At 34.3% G+C, this 20,084-nt stretch overlaps 1 protein-coding gene across 2 annotated transcripts in view; it reads right to left on the bottom strand.

Annotated features, from left to right (window-relative positions):
* DPYD (dihydropyrimidine dehydrogenase) overlaps positions 1-20,084 on the bottom strand; it is an 844,474-nt gene that overhangs the window by 746,368 nt on the left and 78,022 nt on the right. The gene's annotated exons all lie outside the window — the stretch shown is intronic.

Genomic DNA, 20,084 nt, shown 5'->3' with positions numbered 1-20,084 from the left:
GGAAAACTTCTTAAGTTTGGAGGAATAAAAATTAGTTCTCTAAAATAATCTTAAGTATAGAAAATCCAATTTAAACTCAAAAGAGAAAACCATTAAGTTTTTAATCACCATAAACAGTATACAAAAAATACCAAGTTCTAAATAAGTTAGCATTGACTAAGATGAAGGGATAGAGCACATATATAATAATAAAAGTTTCAAAATTTTTGAATCAAAATTTTATAATCAGATCTTTAAATAACAATTTTACGTGTAATATTTACAACTGTACATATATATTTATACACTTGAAACTAAAGTTCAAATCTTAAAATTGGGTGAAAATTAGATTAGATCAGGTTCTTAGAAGAATTTTAAGATTGAGTAAATATGACATAAGCAGTTTAAATTTCATAAGTGTTTCTACTTTTTGGTAAAATAGCAATACTAGACTGAATTTTCTAAAAGTACTTTAAAAAGATTTTACTACAATTCTAAATATAATTATGTATACTTAAAACTCACTTAATCTGAGAGAACCCGAATAGGATTTGAGGGCATAAATTGTAGAAATTTTAAATTTATATATATATATATATATATATATATATATATATATATATATATGAATCTTTTGGCACCCTAGATTTCTTATGGAATTTACTAGTATTTAGGTGATAAAATAACTCGATTTAGTGTATTAGTTAATTTTACAGAAAGAAAAACTAAATGACAAAATTTTAGTATTAATATGTTCTTTCTATTCTTGAATAAGTATCCTGAATTTTACAAAATTACAGAAATTATATCAATAATTTCCAATGTATAAGAATTAATTGATTTGAAATATATTGGTATATAAACCACTATTTTTAACCTTGATCTTTTTTAAAACTAAGTCAAATTAAGGCAAAGATCCTTTTAACAAACACACACAGTTGTATGCTGTTATAATTAAAATCTTTGAAATTACCAAAATGAATCTAAAATAATTAAAATTACATATTTTTCAAAAAGTCCTTTTTGGGTATATACATTAAAAATATCCTCTTCTGTCTTGTCTTCCCACATTTTTAGAAGTGTCTTTCAATGAAGAGAATTGCTTAGCTGAGATCGAATTTGTTAGTTTTCTAATTTAAGTACAGTGTTTTTGTGTCCTGTTTAAGAAATTTAAAAACTTTCTCAAAGTTATAAATGTTGTTGATTGAGACCATTAAGAAAAAAATATATACTTTTTTGTTTGTTTCTTTTTGGCCCTGAAATTCCTCATCAACTTCCTCCTCTGCCAATCCTACTGTAATCTTTTTTTTATTTCATTTTTTTTAAATTATACTTCAAGTTCTAGGGTACAGGAACGTGCAGTTTTGTTATATAGGTATACATGTGCCATGTTGGCTTGCTGCACCCATCAACTCATCATTTACATTAGTTATTTCTCCTAATGCTATCCCTCCCTCAGCCCCCCACCCCCAGACAGGCTCCAGCGTGTGATGTTCCCCACCCTGTGTCCATGTGTTCTCATTGGTCAATTCCCACCTATGAGTGAGAACATGCGGTGTTTGGTTTTCTCTCCTTGTGATAGTTTGCTGAGAATGATGGTTTCCAGCTTCATCCCTGTCCCTGCAAAGGATGTGAACTCATCCTTTTTTATGACTGCAAAGCATTCCATGGTGTATATGGGCCACATTGTCTTAATCCAGTTTATCACTGATGGACATTTGGGCTGGTTCCAAGTCTTTGCCATTGTGAATAGTGCCTCAATAAACATATGTGTGTATCCTACTGCAATTTTTAACTTTACTTGGGCCTCCACCACTGTAGAGGAACAAGTTCATAAAAGAATTAAAGAAATAACAAAATTATTGGACATAAATGTTTTAAGGTCCATTCCTAGCATAAACAGCAGGGTTGGAAGATTACTTGACTATCTAGTTTTTCTAGCCACAGAGACAGGAGATAAACACATTCTTGGATTAAAATAAGAGAGAGAAGGCTGGGCAGAGTGGCTCATGCCTGTAATCCCAGCACTTTGGGAGGCCAAGATGGGCGGATCATGAGGTCAAGAGATGGAGACCATCCTGGCCAACATGGTGAACCCTGTCTTTACTAAAAATACAAAAATCAGCTGGGCATGGTGGGCGCACCTGTAGTCCCAGCTACTCAGGAGGCTGAGGCAGGAGAATTCCTTGAACCTGGGAGGTGGAGGCTGCAGTGAGCTGAGGTCGCGCCACTGCACTCCAGCTGGGGACAGAGTGAGACCCCAACTCAAAAAAAAAAAAAAAAAGAGAGAGAGAGAGAGAAAGTGGACCTGTGGACACTGAGAGACTGTAGTAGCCACACTGAGTAGCCACACTGAGTGCTCAGTGATGCCAGGAATTGAAGACAGCCAAATTTCTGATTTAGCTGAAATATCGTGTTTCAGAGTACCTTCACTATAATGAGTAGAAGCTGCAACCTTAATAATAATTTTATCAGGAAGTGGTTAAAATGGCATATTCTGCCTTGAAGTGGAATGGGAAACCCAAAATGAGTATTAGGCTAACTAACAGAAGAATGAATGCTCCATGTTTTACACTTTGTGTCTGCATAAAGTTTATTATGCCCAACAGAACAATACAGGAAATAAGTAAGCACTGTAGCATTTAAACAGTTAACTATTATCTTGACTAAAAATACTTCTGTATACAGAAATTGAAATCAAATCTATTTTTTATGTTTCAAGAACCATATATAGAATCATTAAGTAACAGACACATGATTTGAATTATATTTCAGACAATATTAGGCTCTTGCCATATAGAATAAGTATTTCAAGCAACTAACATCTTTATCTGCTCAAACTTCTCCATAAATAAAAGTAAGCATCAAATATCCACTAAGTAAAGGGCAAACAGATTCACTGTCACGTTTACCACCAATAACACTTCTCTAACATTAGAGACAACTGTAGGTAAAATTGAGCCAGCGGCCTCCAATCAAAATCTGTTCTCAGCCCAGTTTATATGAGCATGGATCTGAGAAAAACTGTAAATTATTTGTAATCAACAAGTTATTCATTCTTGGGGATTCTGTAAGTTAGTATAGGACTGTCCCAGAATACGATTTCAGTGGTAAGTATGACATAGGGGACTTACTTTACAGAATAGGAAAGTTCACAGAAATTCAAAAAAATTATCTGTGGTAGTGGCTTCTGATTTCCACCCTCCAAGCGCCTCCTAATTTCCTTTGACCAATATAATCCCATGAGAAACCTACAACCATCACAGCAGAAGAAAGGAAAAGGCAACAGATAAAAAGAGAAAAGGGGACAGAGAGAATGAATGAATAAACAACTCCTAAGAACAGCAAGCAGAAGAACAAAAATAATCAGTTATTAGTAATAAAATACTGGAACAAAAAGCAGGCCTGCTAGCCTAGACAACGTGGAGCAAGAAAGTGGGAATACAAAGGAAAAATGGAAGGTCACAAAGGTATTAAATTTAATGCTGACCAGACATGCCATGTAATATAACAGGCACAGGTTAGCTCTAATTAATTAGAAGAAAACTGAAAATTCAGAAACATTTGTATCAGCAACCATGGTACACATTATAGCTTTAATATATAATGTATTGTGTGTGTGTGTGTGTGTGTGTGTGTGTGTATTAATTATAGTAAACCAGTTAACATTGAGTAGTGACTCTGGGTTAGGTACTTTTTCTAGGAAGTCTAACCATTTAATCTGCATGACAACCATATGTATTCCTATTTTACAAATGAGGAAACAACCACAGGGGAGATTAAGATAAAGCTTGCCCAGGGTTATATAGTTAGCAAGGGATAAAGCAGGGATTTGAACCCAAGCAGTCTAGCCTCAGAGCCAGACTCAAACTCCTCACGAGTCCGCTTCTAAAGAGTAAACTGCATAAGTGAATAAAATAAAGTTCTGAATAGGCCTTCCTCTAGGTGTCATCAAATTTAAATACTGAGCTGGATGGAAAATAGTTTACTAGTAGAGTCAAATGGAGCAGAAGCTCTTGCAGGATTCTGTCTTACATCTGTCTGGAAGTGCTATACTTTATAATGTAGAAAAATATGGAATCCAATATACACTTAGGCCAAATTAATACCCATAAATATTTTGCATGCAACAGTCTTTATTTGGGTCTGTGACACCACCGTGACAAATATAATGAGCAATTAAATTCCCAAGTGTTCAGATTTTGGCAGCAATTAAAGTAGAAACTGGAAACTAAGCATCAAAAAGAACTGGTTTTGGTGGCCTCCTGCCAAATGAATCCCCATGGGTTGAGGGAAGGTCTAGAGTTTCAACTGTGATAGATTTCATAGTGTTTTATATCTCATCTGTGTTAAGGATTCTATAAAAGTATAATGAAACAAGTAGAACACCAACAGTCACATGAAAGAAAATAATATACAAGGAGATTTCAGAACACTGAGAATTTTAAATAAAATTCACTGAGTTATCTTTGCTCAAATTATACCAAAAAAATCACAAAATTCAACCAAACATCTACTGATTCTAGATGGAGGTAGAAAGAGGCAAAACAAAACAAAAAAAGACAAAACAAAACAAAAAAAAAGAACAGCTAGCAAATTGCATTATTAAATAAAACAAATCACTGATAATTCCACAGGACTTTATTTCCATGGGACTGAATTTTTATGTTATAATTATGATAACTAAAACTAAATCAGATCTAAAATTTATGCACAAACCTAAATCGAATAAATTAGGAAACCAATTTTAATAAATGAAAAGTTACAAAGAGTTAATGGCATAGCTATTGGAGTTTAAGTCTCAGAATTACTAAGTAACAAAGGCTTGAATTAATGAATTAAATTTCAGTGCAGAAAAAAAAATCTTGAAAATCTATTACATGTCAGGGATAATACTATGCACAAGGATATGAAGGTAAATAAGACCTCAACTTGCTCACATGTAGTAAGAATACAGAGGAGAGAAAGGAAATAATTCTCTTGCAACAAGAGATGACTATGAGTTTGTTACTTCCAAATGTGTCTTTGAAATGATTTACAATTTTCCAGATTAAAAGAAAAAAAGGGGGAGGGCTAAGGTAATAAAATTGGCTCTAGCCTCAGACCTTACCATTACTGTCTACAAGCTAAGTCCTCAGGCAAGTTAATTAACTCAGTTTCCTCATTGTGAAATATACTTACTTTCTAGAGCAATCAACAAGATTAAATGAGGTAATATATGTAAATCCATTAGTACATTCAGCAACGACGTTTTCAATAAAGGTGGAAAAAGAGGAAAGAATAAACAGAAGAAGAGTATCCATGAACCCCAACTCAATCCTAATGGATCAGATTTTATATGGTGAAATAGAAAAAAACATGCATTTTTCATGTTTACCAGGTGATTTTTATGAATAATAAAGTAAAAGAAAGTCGTTATGGAATTTTTTAAACTTTTTGGTCATAAGACTCCTATGAGAGTATAACAAAAACCATGATCCTTTTCCTTAAAAAATTACATTTTCACAAAAGTACATTTGCACAAGTACACAATATGCTATGCTATATACAATTTCAGTGGGCCAATACAGCTCCTGAAGCCCATCTATGGCCCAACATCTATGTGCACCAAATTTTAGTATCAGGGAGGATGATTTCACAATGGACCTAGACAGCTTAGAAACGGAAGTTACAAATATAATCAGTAGTCCAAGAACCTTGTGAAACAAGGGGTCCGAAAGTTGGCAAATTTCTATTGCTGTTTGACAATAAAGCATCTTAAGTTCAAACATCAAATTGCTAATTTAAAAAAAGACACAAAAGTCAATCCTGTCGCCAAGCTAGAAATGAAAACCAGTCATTCACTCATTCATTCATTCAATATTTATTTAGAACATAATGGGTGCTAGATAGTATGCTAATCATTGAGACACCAAGGTTTAAAACCTTTTTTTAACTCCTTATTTTGAAAAAAAAAAAAAAGCCAATTCAATAGGGTAACTGCTATAAGGTAAATATGCCTCACATCCATTACCATGTATTAGTGATATATCAGCAATAATTACAAATCTCAGCTGGTTGAAAACCTGCAGGATACTAAATTTTGAAGGAACCTCAGAGAATTATCACAAGGGAAACCACCACTCTTATGAAGGCAATGATAAATTTCATATTTTAAAATATGAGGAATATTTAAGTAAAATGGCACACTCCAACATGTACTGCTACAATTCTGAGGCAGTTCAGTGTTGGTTAATACAAAGCTTTTCTTTAGGACATAAAGTAAATTGGGAAAAGGTAATACAAGTACATGCATTTCTCTTGTAGTTAGAATTTCCTAAGGTCTAGGTTCCTCTAAAAAAAAAAATGAGTAAATTAGGTGAACTTACTCTTCCTGGAAAATGTTGTATCTTAATTTTTGCACTCAACAAGAAGTCTCAAAACTAGCCCTGCTGAAGTACTTTACAAGTAACAAATAATTACTATATCCATATTTTTTTAATTCTAGATGAACATTCTACTATCAATATATAATTTCCAGTTCTAATCAAAAGATTCATATTTCAATAGATAATTGCTTTTCCCTTTGGTGTGTCTTAACTAGTCTAATCCTTTCAGGGAACATTAAGAGGTAATCATATTTAGCTAATGTCATTTCACTAATTGTGGCCAGCTTACAATCAGGCCCTGTCTAGGAGAATCTTATATGAGTCACAGTGAAATACAATATAATGCAGTAGGAGAGGTAGGAGCTATGCAGAGAGAAAATTTGTTTTTGAGTTTCATCTCTACAACTAAACAGCTTATGTGTTCTTACAAAAATGCTTAACATCTCAATCTTCAAATAGTCCTTCATAAAATGAAGGTATCAATGAAGATGATGAAAGTAATATTACCCACTAAAAGTGTTATTGTAAAGATTAAAGTAAATAAAAATATGTATGTGAAAATATACACATTGTTCAAACATTATTACATATTTTTTAAAAGATAGAATGAATCTCATTTCTGCCTTCATAGTCTGAAAGTATGTTAATTTTATTTGAAATATTTTAAGATTTCATCTCTCATACACAGTAAGAATTAAGTAATATTTTAGTACTTTTTTGAGATAAATTAAAATAAAAAGTTTAGCTACAGTATCCTACCTGCTGATAATTCATTCCTATATCTATGAGAGGTCAACAAAATTCAGGATAAAGTATTTGCTTTTTAATCATAATTTCATATTTAAAATTACAATGCATTTGTTTGCATAATGTATGGTTATATTTTGATTGAGTCTCACATGGTTTACATGATAATCAAACAAAACACAGTATCATTATTTCAACATATATTGTGGAGTTCTATGTCCCATGTACTGCCAACCACAAACTATTATACAAATATTGATATTTACTATTTTGGAAGCCACTATAATTTACTTACTCATTTTATCTTGACAAGAGGGAAGGCTCTCCAAGAGCAATTTAAAAATGAAAATCTACTATTTCAACCAGGGAAGCCTGCTCACCTTTAAGCTCTGAACAATCTGACCCATCTCCACTAAATTAATTACCACCACAGGGAAACCACAGCTACACAACTGCTCTCTAGGATATTATCCCTATAAGGATAAAAAATTTGATGTAATCTAGAGGCTTTAAACTTAAAACAATCCCTTGTCCTTAATGGATTTTTTGCTGAAGCATCTGGCAATCCCTGCTAGACTAAGTGGCGTCTAAGCAAATGAGGAAAACTTTGGTATCAGGGATGGGGCGGGGGTGGCAAAGTCAGATAAATCCACTGTTACTACTTGAGCATCAGTGGTGTTCCTCTATGTCTCAATTTTGGATGGTTCAGTTTTTCATCTATGTTTATAGGACTATCACTCACTTAAGAATGTTAAATGTCTCATTTACTCAATCCAATGAGTTTGTTCATGCATTTATTAGTAACATAGAAAACATGTTATTCTTAGTCTTTGGAAATCAAGTTTTAATGTCCGCTTAATTTAGTTAAAATATACAAAAGTCTATTCAGATGGTATGGTTGTATAATGCAATGCATGACGTACTGTAATACCACCACCCAGTGTGTGTAAGATGTAAAGTTAGACTCACAGATGTAAACAGTCTTTTCTCTAGAACATACTTAGAAGGATCACTTATTTTAAAAATATGTTGTTTAAAAAACAATTAACATCTGAATATGTATTACCTTAAGCTACTCAATTCTCTGTTTGGAAAAAAAACCTTGAGAGCACAATGGAGTGGGTCAGTTCAAACAGAAACAAGGAATTTACTAGATTAGGGCTTTAAAAATTAACAATCTTTGGTGTATCATGAATTTTAAATGCACATTACACAGAAAAATATGCAAGCCAATTTAACATAAGTCTCAATAAATAGTGCCTAAATTGATAAACTGATTTTTGTTTACAAAGAAAAAATATGCCTAAGATTTCTGTATACTGTACACAGTTATGGAATGGTTGGTACTAGATAGATATCAAATAAAAAACCTAAAATAGTATTTGTGATCATTTATCTTTAAAAGCACATGTGTGCATTTTAATACATGAGGAAAGATTAATAGAACCATTTAAGTTTTTGTGTTAAGTTAAAATTCAGAGAAGCAATCATTTTTAAGTCACAAAAGATAAAGCCTTCTAATATCCTTCTGGTTTTGGAGGAATAAAGGCTTTTACTTGACAGTTACTTACATGAATTTGTATCAAAAAGAGAATTTGGCAGAGACTTCTAAATTCATAACAATTGTCTATTAGTCTGTTTTTAATAATTTTTCTTTGGCATGTAATCCTCTTTAATTAGATTCTACTCTCTGTTGTTTCAAGACTCCATAAACGGGTGTCTTATGTACCAGCTGCTAAAGCAGGAGTTACTGTCTAAATGATATTCACAATGAGTATTTAGAAGGTTTACAATTATACCCTTGCTAATAAATTGTGCTATTTTCCCCAACAATTTTAAGTGCTAATCTTCAGAAGGCATTTTAAAATTAGCTAAAATTCTGTCAAGAGATTTACAAAAATTGTTAGCATGAAGATAATTATGTCACAGTCCTTGGACTCCATCTCTGATTGTGTGCATAAATCAGAAAATGTCAGCTGTGTTTTCCCTTAATAATTATCCTTGCAGCAATATATTATAGTCTAAACTCCTATTATAATTTTTGTTTCTGGTTTCTAAAACACCAGACAGTTATTTCAAAAGTTTGGAACTGAATAAATAATTCATATTTCCCAGAATAATAAGTGATTATCAATTCTAAAATTGTAAGTATTAGCAATAAATAGATCAATATGGAAAAGATAAACTCTGTTTTCATAAACTCTCCATCCTAAAAAACCAAATGCTTGAATGTGATAATGACTTTTTAAAAATATTAATTAGGTAAAAATCCAACATAGCAGATAGTAGGCAAATAGAAGCAGAGATTTGAATAGAATTCTAAGGCACCAATTATTTTTTATTTCAACAGCACAGACACTTGAAACACAGGTGTCTGAAATACATATCAAGTTGCTTATCATCTGATACTATCCAATTTTCTATATTTCTTATTAAGTATATAAAATTTTGACCCTCATTTTAGAAGATACAAAATAAAAAATAATTTGTTGACTTTCATCCAAATATCAAAAATTATAAGTATGCTTTGATTTTCTCCGGTTAAACAGATTAGACCAGAAATATAATTTTTATATAAGCTCAGTAATCATGTTAAAAACAAGTCTCAGACAGCAGTCTTTATAATGAATTAGCTAAGCATTTTGTTTAGTATGTTTCTAATACTATCAAGCATTTCAGAATTCGCAAAGATAAAAAAAATCCAGTTCTCTAAATACTTTAATGCTGTAGCATATCAAACTCAGGTTTATTATATAAACCATATAAATCCAGATATAATAGTAACGGTATGTGGATCAGAGTTGTGGGTATTCAAAGACAAATGAAAAACAGAATATATTTTCCTAGAACATTAGGTTCACGAAAACTATTTTGGAAAAGGTTTTAAAATTTTGCTCATCAACTGTAATCAACAGAGTCAGATTTTTCAAGTTACTCAATATTGTGTTCTTTCCAATTGTGTGTTTCCTCGGAGTAGAAACAGTTATGTAACTCGAAAATAAAAGAACTTGAGTATTACTACTAAAGTTAATATTATAAACTTTTCAATCACATCAAATGAACAGGGCCAATGCTAGAACAACAGGGACTGTAGGAACTAGAATCAGTGATTTCCGCAGATCCTCATGAATCAATTTTCTGAAAAATAAGTTTATAGCCTTAAATCAGACTTCCTTACACCTTGGTTAAACCAACCAGCAAACAAAACTTTCTCCTACAAAATACATCCAGTTCTTTCCAAAACCACTCCCTTTAAAAAATGTTTTAGTAACAAACATACTATTAATCTTCCTTCCTTTCACAGTATACTCCCCAATATATAAAGCATGTTGAAAATTATGCATATTGTAAATGGTTTAATTTTTTAACTTCAAATCTTAATATATTCAATTACAAAAGTAATATATGCCCTTTTATAAGAACTGAATACAAAGTTATGTAACAATAATTTTCTGTCTCCAACCTAACATCTAATCCTACTCCAGTGAGCTAGATTACTACCTTTCTATAGTTTTCCATGCTCACACAACACGTTTTATGTTGCAGTTTTTTGCGTGGGGTATGTGTGTGTACTTGTTGTTTCTCAGTGGGGTCTACTTACTTAAAAACATCAGTCAGCAATTCTTTATGTGTGTGTGTGTGTGTGTGTGTACCACAAATAGGTGGATCTACCACCAGGTCAATAAAGATGACTATAAAATTCCAAAAACTTCTCAATATTACATATTTTACTTAACAATGTTCTTAATGATAGAAACACAGTTTTCTTTCTCTAGAATTTTGCTGTTATGAATAATGCTATAATATATCCTTGTACATGTGTGATGGTGACTTCTCTTACTAGGGGATACATTCTTTATGGTGAAAATGACAGGATCTTTTTTTAACCATTTTGATATACATTACTAGACAATTCACCACAAGTTTGTAGTAATTCACAATCCACTAGCAATGTATGGAAGTGCTTAGTTGCCTGAAACTTTGCCAGTGCTAGATATTATTAATCTCCTACACATGCCAATTGGAGACTGAAAAGCATTTTATAATTCCCTGGATACTAATGAGGTGGAGCATCTTTTCATCTGCTTATCGGCTATTTACGTTTTATTTTTAGATATTGCCTATTAATATCCTTTGCCATTTTTGTCATTTATGTTATAAATATATTCTCAATAATTTCCCCTTCACTTGTGTAGAGTAACTTTGGTCACACAATAGTTTGTTGTTTCGCTTTAAAGGATATTAAGAATAACCAAAAAATGACATAATGTTTGAGATAAAGCTATAGGGGATTTTTAGAGGAAAATGTATAGCATCAAAATATAAATTGGGAGACAACAATAAAGTATTGAAAATTATAAAGTGTTTTTTTAAATGCACGACAAAAAAAAAAAAAAAACCCAGAACACCCTCTCCCTTGATCAATGAAATAGGAGTAATTTTTTAAGCCCAGTGCTGTAATATTTTGGTTGAATCTGCTTTGGGCCAAAGTGAAGCATCCAAGCAGAAAATGGGGTTGTTATTCATCTAAGTCTAAACCATAAAATTTAATACATAGAAATAATTTCTGAATAACTGGTTGAAAATGGAGGTTAACCCGATACTGTATTTTTCTGGGATTAAAGCATGAATATCAACAATTTTCCTTATTCTTTGCCACATTCACCATTTCATCCCATTATTTTTTATGATGTCTTCATTTCCCAAATATTTAAAGTTAAAATATGTGAAGAAAATGTCAGTAGGGTAAGTTTTTTGTCTTATTTCTTTTTAATTATTAAACAAATACGACATTAATTGGAAAAATGAATGGAGTTATGTGCACAAATGATGTGAAATCCATGAAAGGCAGAAGTATAAGGGGATTTCATTGCATCTAGGCCTGGCCACTTTCCAAATTCAAGGAGCAATAGCCTCACTCTCAAATTATACTTTGTTTCCAAGAGTTTATTTTTTCTCAATAGGTTTATTTCAGTGATAAAACAGTTGAATTATATATATATATGAAGTTTCCAAAATGATAACTTTTAGTCCATTTTAATCAAATGGGCATGAATGTGGATAGTTTGCTCTTCTGATCTTCACTGGAAGAAAGTGTAGGTGTAAGAATTTTTCTCCATGAAGAAAAAATGATGCTGTATCAGAGGTTAAAAACTACAAGTAAAACAGCTTAAGTTCATTGTTCACCCTAACACAGACATTTGCACATTTGGCCCATTAAAGTATTCTTACAACTTTGGGCATGATTCATTTTTTAAAAAATGTAAAGAAACAGTATATTTATGGTACATGACCAAAATGCTGCAATGAAAATGAAATTTGAAAATTGAATGAAGAGAGTTGATTATGCAGATTGCAAGGCTCAGATAATTTACATGTGATGAAAATTACAGTATCAGTTTTAAAATTAATGGCATTATCACTCATCATTATTCCCTGAACTGATCCTTTTATGAGATTATCACAGAGACAAGAGAAGACTGACCAAAAGATTAGTGACCCTTTCATCTCATCATAATCCACAAGTGGCTTAACTTGTCATCAAAAAATATACTTATCAAAATTTCTATCAACACAGCCTGGAAATATTGCACTACTGCTTCTTTGACTCAATTCTGAGTATCTCTTACTAGTGATTATGTTGATATATTTTACGAGCAGTGAAAAAGGAAACTGATGGCATCTCTCCCCACACGACTGTCTGCAATCTTCAATGCTATGACAGCTCAAGAATGATAATCGCCTCATTGCTGAAATGAATATCTGACATAAGTATTTAATTTAAACCAGTTTCCTGAACCTGACGGGATCATAGAAACAGTGTCCCACCAATTTACCTAAACGGAGTAGCAGGGGAAAAAAAAATGTTTGTTCCCAGATATGGACAATTCATATATCATTTTAATGTCAAAATGAACAAATCTTATAGGAATCTAACATACTGAACATTATGCTTATTTTTTGTTTGTTTTTATTATTAATTTTATTAAAATAGAATGCAATCTCTAGGAGACAAGAAATTTTCCTGTATTTTGTTCACTACTGTATCTGAAGGGCTTAAACAGAGTCTGACCCATTCTAAAGGTTCAAAGAATAAATAAAAAATATATTATATGTAGAATAAAAATTTGCATTATTATTAAAATTAAACAAAGACTTCATAGATATTGCCTTTTGTGGGCTAAGGGCCTGGATCTTCTCTAGTAGTCAGAGGCTTCTTTTTTTACCATTAGTGGAATTTAACTGGAAAATTTGATATGTAGTCCCTTGTTGATAAAATTCTTAAAAACTGACTTGCTACACGGGGAAAGATGTTAAGTGTATTTTAACTTTATTTTTAATCAACTTTGGTGATATATAAAGTAATATTTTTATTAAACATATTAAATATTTCAACTTGAACTGAATAGCTATATTGTTATCCTTGTTAGAATAAATATTGGCTACAATCATCAATAGAATAACAAGTATAATAAAATTAAATTGTCAGTGCATATGTTAATTGCAAAGAGGAAAATATTCTTCTAGAGCTTAATTTTCAAATGGCCTTTCAAAGGAAGATCATACTAGGTGGCATTCAAGTTGATTTCCTCTCTCACTAATATATATTTATTTCTATCAGAAGACATTTTAATACAATTGAGTAATCCAAATATTTTAATGCTTTCTACAATTCATACAGGAACTTATGTTGCATAATGATTCTACTAAATGCAACTATTAATACCTTTTACTCTTCTACTGATTTCATTAATTATTATAACTAACATCACGATTATTATTTTAAACAGCTTAAATATTGACTAGTTCTACAAAGTTATCAGCCTTCTGTTCACTGACACATTGCTGAAATCATTAAACTGGAAGGGGCTTTAAGAATGCAATAAACGTTTGTTAAAGTGAATTGACACTAGTGCCTATTTATAAAGTTATGAAGAGAAAATCTATATTGTTTAAAAGATCTCTAAAAAAACAAAATTCATAACCTCTCAAGGAATTAAAATCTTCATCTTAGTACATTTTTTAGTTCTCATCTAAAGCACTTATACTTCCCATCCTCTTGTTCTGCACTTGGTGGAGATGTTCAATAAATATTTGTTAAATCCCATCTTCTTGTTCTGTACTCACTGCAGATGGAAAACAGCTAGTCTTCTTTCTCTTATAAGAACCCTTCATCCTTAAAGACTGTTATTAACTCCCCACTCTTCTAGTCTCAAGCCTGAACAATCCAATCCTTTAGCCTTCCTTCATCATTCTGACTTCTCTTAAGTCTCAATTTATACAGACGCCTATCTCAGAAAACCTATTCAGGGTCTCAATTTCCCTCCTTATTAATTGAGCTTAAAATTGGAAAAGTTACCCAATGCATTTAACCAATTTTTACCATAATCGACAAAATATTGCTTTACAGTTTCTCACTATGGCAATAACTCCTCCCTATACCTCTCTATCTATATGTTCTTTTGAATATAAATAACACTTCAACTCACTAGAACATTCAGATTTAGTAGAAGAGGCTATTTTACCTCATAGCAAATAATATGTTTCTCTTCAGTATAGTCAACAGGATTTTATCTTAATTTCCCTTAGCATAATCTGATTGTCTGGCCCAAAGCCATCATCTATGGAGCCTTCTGAACAATCCCCAGTGGACATTACAATATTGACTGTGTGAGAACTTTTATTTTCCTAGACAAGTTAGAAATGTGAACTTGGTTTTCCTTAACACTTATTTATAGCATACAATCAGACTGACCTTGTTTGATGGAATATCTAGATTAAAGGATAGTCATGTTTCTTTCCATAAGAAGTCAAATGTTCATTAATTTAGTAAGCAATACTCTAAACACTCCATAATTATTTTCATACATACAGCATTTGTATGAATTTGATCCGTATGAATTTCCTAGAAAAAAATTTACAATACTTTTAGAGTTTATTCTAAATATTTATTCTAAATATTCTAGGCATCTGCCCTCATAAGCTTATATTTTAATGAATAGGGGAGAGATGAAACAAATATATACTTAAAATATCTTTTTAAAATATGAAAAATATACATACTTCAAATGCTTACATTTAACACTATGTGATAACCTCAGATGCTATCAGTTTATCAGATAGTGTTAAACACTACAGGGAAAGAAAGGAGAATAAAGCGATAGGGAAATAAAGATCTATTACAAACAGAATGGTCAGGGAAGACATTTTCAAGATCTTAACAAAGGGAAAGGAACTGCAAAGACCCTAAAAGAGAGTCAGTATGCCTAAAATATGATGATAAGGTACATAATGGTAGAAGGAAAAATAGGAGACAGGTTTCAGATCACAGAGAATCTTGCCAAACCATGGTGATACCGCAATATAATAAAAAATACATATTTTGGTTTTCATCCCTGTTTTCTGACACACAGCTCCTATAAGCTTTGTAATCTCAGAAGTCATAAGTGTCTTTTTGTATGCTGATGAGATGACTGATGCCTGGAGGCTCCTATACAGCTTCAGAATGGGGGCTGGTTGCCAGTCAATCAACTATGTGATTAGAGAGTTGGAACGTTTAGCCCCATCCCCTATCCTAGGAGAAGGGAGAGGTGCTGAAGTTTGAGTTAAAAATGACCAATAATTTGATCAATCATGCCTACATAATGTAACCCTTATAAAAACAAAAGAAAGGGGCTCACAGAGCTTTGGGTCAGTGAACATGTGGAGGTGCTGGTGATAACAGCGGTGGTCTATCTGGAGTGGCTGCTGTGAAGACACCAGCTGCAGCTGGGGAGGTATGGCTGGAGGAAGCGTGGCCACCCTCCATAGGGCCAGCAGGAGCCTGGTACAGATGGGAGCTCCGCTCCCCTCTGAGTTGGCAGAGTGGGAGCCTTACCCTCTTGGGTGCAGCTGCAGCCACCCAGCTGTGGCTCCAGACCTGGGCAACCCCGCCTTCTCAGGGGCCTGGGAAACCCCCCACTGCCCCTGCAGGCTCAGAAGTACCTGCTCCCACTACCTGGTCTCTCCCCACTCAGGCACCTGCTCTGATTTTGGAGCAAAGTTGTGGCTGAGCCCAGGTGCTGTTGCAACCTGGCTGGGTGTGCACACATTTGCAGCAGTGCTGACTGGCCAGCTGTGTCTCACCTTGTGCCCCTCTGGACTTTGGGTACCGATGAGCAAGAGTGGAAAGCAGGGGGTGCTGAGGGCTGTTCAGCATGGGCCTGCAGGCACTCTTGGCACAAATAGCCTGGGCACTGTAGATTACATGATTAATGGCAGCAGTACACAGCCTCAAGCATAGAAAGGGGCGGGTCCCCAGTGAAGCCCCACCTTCAAGCCAGGAACTTCCTGAAGCATGGGGGCTGGACTGTCAGTTCCAGGTGGAGTCCCTGGAGTTAGAACTTACGGTGCTTTATCCGGACCTGCCCACAGCCACCTATGGACCAATCAGCAAACACTTACTCCCTTCTGAAGCCCATACAAACTCTGGACTCAGTCAGACTCAGAGACATAGGACAACCAGCTGTGGAAAGGAGCTACCCAATTTGGGTCTTCACCACTAGTTGGGACGACCTGCCTACAGAAAGAAGCTACCCACTCTAGGTCTCCTTTCTGCTGAGAGCTGGACACTCATTAGAACGACCTGCCTGTGGAAAGCAGCTAACCACTATGGGTCTCTTGAGTGCTGTTCTGTCACACAGTGAAGCTCCTTTCTACCTTGCTCTCCCTCCAGTAGCCCACATACCTCATTCTTCCTGGACATGGGACAAGAACTCAGGACCCACCAAATGGTGGGACTGAAAGAGCAGTAACAAAAACAGGGCTGAAACAGAACCCTCCTACTGCTCACCAGGTTGTGGGAGACATGAAGGAGAGGAGAGCTGTGGCCCTTCAGGGAGGCCAGACCTAGGGGTTACCTGAGCCAGGGCTGTCACATCCTCTTTGGGGCTCTGTGGCTCCTGACATCTCCAAGCTTCCAGGTACCATCACATTCCCCGCATCCACATGTGGGTGCATACAGCAGAAGCCACATGTGGTACATCTGATCCAGCTACAGCCTCACATGGAGCCGGGACCTGTACCAGTGCCTGGAGCTGCCCACCCTGCCACAGCAGCCAGCATCCCTGGCTGTGTGCAATGGGTTGACTCCGCACTCACTCACTCACACACCTCTTGCCACTCTGCAACTGGCTTGCCCTTGGCAGGTATGGGATCCAGACTGGTGGTGCGAGCCAAGAACAGCCTGCCGGGCAGAGTGGGCAGAATGAGCCCAGGTGGCATGGGCAATACTCAGGCAGAAGGCGTTGTTGAACAGAGAGGTTTCCGGCTGGTGAAGTGACACCTCAAGGATCACGTGACACTGGGATGGTGGCACAACCAAGACAGGACATGGAAGCTCCATGTCTTTTTTCCCCATACCTTGCTCTATGCATCTCCTCCAATTGGTTGTTCCTATGTTGCATTCCTTTATTTAAAAAAAAAAACTGGGAATCTAATAAATAAACTGTTTTCCTGAGTTCTCTGAGCCATTCTAGCAAATGATTGAACCCAAGGAGGGTGCTGTTGCAACATCTGATTTATAGATAGTTGTTCAGAGACACAAGGGACAGCCTGGACTTGTGTTTGGCATCTGACTTGGGGGAAGTCTTGTGGGACTGAGCCCATAACCCGCAGGATGTGATGCTAAATCCAGGTAGATAGTGTCAGAATTAAGTTGCAGAACACCTAGTTGGTGTCCTCAGAGAACTGGAGAATTACTTGGGGTGGGAAAACCCCACACATCTGGTGTTAGAAGTGAAGTACTGAGATTGGTATGAATATAAAGAAGAAACAATATTTGTTTATTTTGTTCAACAATGATAATGTTTGCATTTATTCAAATTACAATATGAAGTCTTTACAGGGAAATAGTTATGTAGCATCATTGTCTTAAAATCACAGGAAAACAGTCACATCATACTTTCTATTTTTTAATGACTATTATTTGTTCACCTATTTTTAACTTCTCAAAATATAGAACTAATAAAACATTAGTTCATCATATGTTTTCATAACAGAAACATTCAGTAAGAAGTACAGATTTTCAAAAATACAGCCCTTTTCAGTTGTGAAATTCAAAACCATGAAGTGGAGGGAGGGATGGCTGCCCCAGGTATCATTTTTAGCTATTCACCTTCAAATCCCACTTACACTTTGGAACTCTTACCTAAGAATCAGTCATTTGTTTCCAACGGATTGCCATGAACTTAGAACTGGACTATGTGAATTTAGAACTGGACTATGTGAATTTATAACTGGACATGGAGTTTTATATTTTTCCTCAAAATAATTGTCTTTCCTCCCAGGAACCACACAATACATTTTGAATATAGTGACTGCTAAAAAATAAGAGTATAATCTCTACAAAAACACTTCAAATAATTACTCAAACAAAAACTCTCTCCATTTACATAATTTCTTAAATAGAAGGAATATGTAATATACAAACTGAAAATAAATGAAAAATAAAAGTGTTACAAACTTAAGCAAATGGTATTATGTCTTCAACATACCTATGAAGCTTAATAAAAATATTTAAAATCATTCTTTGAAAAAGGATTCCTAGTGCCAAAAAATAAAAAGTAGAACAGATTTCAAACACAGGCATATTCTAACAAAATAACAGAAGGTATTGTCAGGCAGGGAATAAAGGCATGCTAAATTTATCTGTTTAAATGAACGGACTCAATGGAGCCTGACTCTATTTATTGACTCTGATACTTATTGACAATTATAAAAAACAATTCAATTATGTTTAAAATTTAATATTAAGTACTTACAGAATCAAAATATAGTGTATGACATTAATCAGGAGAAAAACCTAAAATTTCAGCAAAAACAACAAAAGAAAGAAATACTATATACATGGTAGAGGTGGGCTGGGAGCTAATACAGCATTTGAATGCAAGTCCAAATATGTAAATTAAAAATAAGGTTAAACTTTTCTATTAAAGGAAAAGATTCTCAGAATAAAAAATAACCAAATAAAGCTTACTCTGTCATATACAAGCTATATCTCTACATCAAATGCCAGAATTAAAAAATAAAAGGATGGGCCATGTGAATGCAAAGCACACGATTCATAAATGGTGAAACCCACAAAGAACATACAATAATAGGAAACTGAGGTGAAAATATAGCATTTAAAATATTAAAATATTCAATGTCAATGCAAATTGTTATACTCCTCCAACAAACAAGAGAAAATATCACTTCTTCTTTTTTTGAGACGGAGTCTCACTCTATCACGCAGGCTGGAGTGCAGTGGCGTGATCTTGGCTCACTGCAAGCTCTGCCTCCCGGGTTCACACCATTCTCCTGCCTCAGCCTCCCTAGTACCTCCGACTATAGGCGCCCGCCACCACGCCTGGCTAACTTTTTGTATTTTTAGTAGAGATGGGGTTTCACCACGTTAGCCAGGATGGTCTCAATCTCCTGACCTCATGATCCACCCACCTTGGCCTCCAAAAGTGCTGGGATTACAGGCTGCACAAATACCACTTCTATTTAAAAACATTTAAGAGACTTTTAGTGACTATTTTCCAAAAATGTCATATTGAATGAAGTAAATTAAATTCAGTTCATCTTTTAAGAGGATGTGAAAGTGTTACTTTAGAGGATTCAGGAAGTTGGACTGTGAAATGCAATTATATTTTATGTTATTAGGGCAACAGATGTATTAGAAGTTTTCTTTTATGTGTATCTAGCATGTAAATATCAAGCACAATTATTATATACAATAATGCTTAATTTGATATGAATCAGTGCTATTGCATCACACTTATACAGGAAAGACTATGTTGTATAATTAAGTATAAGCAGAATCTCCCTCTGCATGGCACCATTAACCCGCATCTTCAGTATTACACTTGTTTTAGAGAAGCTCAAATAAAGAACAAAGGTTTTCAGAGGAAAACAATGAATAAAGGTTTAGGGATTTTTTTCTGTGTATTATAAGGAGATTAGGAG

The sequence above is a fragment of the Pongo pygmaeus genome, chromosome 1 (genome assembly GCF_028885625.2).
Source record: "Pongo pygmaeus isolate AG05252 chromosome 1, NHGRI_mPonPyg2-v2.0_pri, whole genome shotgun sequence".
Taxonomy (NCBI): domain Eukaryota; kingdom Metazoa; phylum Chordata; class Mammalia; order Primates; family Hominidae; genus Pongo; species Pongo pygmaeus.
This window is presented reverse-complemented; position numbering and strand designations above follow the sequence as displayed.